This window comes from Sinocyclocheilus grahami, unplaced genomic scaffold, assembly GCF_001515645.1.
Source record: "Sinocyclocheilus grahami isolate Dianchi unplaced genomic scaffold, SAMN03320097.WGS_v1.1 scaffold1123.1, whole genome shotgun sequence".
Classification (NCBI taxonomy): domain Eukaryota; kingdom Metazoa; phylum Chordata; class Actinopteri; order Cypriniformes; family Cyprinidae; genus Sinocyclocheilus; species Sinocyclocheilus grahami.
The window spans coordinates 345,581-347,050 of NW_015506302.1; positions in this window are offsets into that span (position 1 = coordinate 345,581).

Below are 1,470 nucleotides of genomic sequence, written 5' to 3' on the forward strand. Positions count from 1 at the left end.
CCGAATAACTTAAGTAATTTGTGGATTAGTGCGTACTGGAGACACGAACTGTTTCAAACGATTTGGTTTGATTTGGTGAACTGGTTTGACCGGTTCACTAAGAACATCCGGTTAAATAGAACGATTCGTTCCTGATCCGGACATCACTAGACGAGACAAAACCAATAAAACCCATTACAAACTAGGCATTTGTTGCATCCAGTGGGGACATAATTACGAATTATAATGACTTATACTGTCTTTTTACACATTGCGTTGCATTGCGCCGCGTAAACATAAAACCATGTCTGCATTTGTGATCGGAGAAATGACAAACAACAAGCCTACTCTACACTGCTCAAAACACGCATTTGAATCATCATTGGCAAATAATTTAAATATAAAAAACATACTTACAGGCTGTGAGTCAGAAACGCCAGACTGTCCTTGCAAAGTTGGAAGTTGGAAGTGCCCAACTTTATAGAAACAGCCTTTGTGCCACAGACGCATTAGGCTACTGGTTCAGGAAACAGTCCTCATCCATCCTCCATAAAATGCGCAGCACACATCTGAATATTTGGGTTGAACTGTTCTGGAACAGTGTTGTAAACACAACCTAACCACTGATTTCTAGCCGTGTCCTCTTTTGGAAGGCCGAAGTAGTTTCGCTTTCACAACGAAACACACAGCGACTCCACAACATGGCAACGGCGTCAACAGCTAGAATAAAAGTTACGCCTTCTTTTTTTTGCGTGAACATTTGGGCGGTGTTATGCAAATCTTCCCACATCGTGACATAGACATGTGGGGGCGTGTTAGAATGAGCCATTTTAGGTAGGTGTGGTTGGCTTAACTTTTATAAAGAATATCTCTTTGGATTTGAGACTTTAGTCTTTGCAACTTTACAGATCTTCTTTATGCACCAAGAGCTTGTAACACTTCAAAGAGAAAGGAAAAATTTAAATTGCATCATATGATCCCTTTAACAAAAATGTCAGCTATATTTAGAAATATTTATATATTTGCTTTGACATCAAATTAATTTGACTTGCCATGTAGGGGGGAAAAACAGCGTTTCACATGTTTATCACTTTTCTTGCGCTTATTTTAATGACCGGAAGCTTTATGGGCTCTTTATAAACAATTGAGTGGGCGTCAAATCTTACCCCACGTCTACCTTTTTTTTCTTTTCTTTGGACCATTTGCATTCAGAAATTTGTGACTGATTTACAGTTTTGACTTTTAATTAAAATGATGTCGTCTGTATCAGACGGTCTCTCTGCAATGCAAGTCACTAGAGGATATATGGGCGTTTCATCAACTAGGGGCACTTTTATCCTTGTGAAGTTGAATAAAAAAAACTTGTTCAAAAGTCACGTAACAGTCTCATAAGTTTAAATAATTTGTCTAGTTTTAAGGTCTGTAAGAGGACAAACTTGTAATGAACAACCTGCAATGAACTAATGTCATTTCCACCACATCTCAATATAC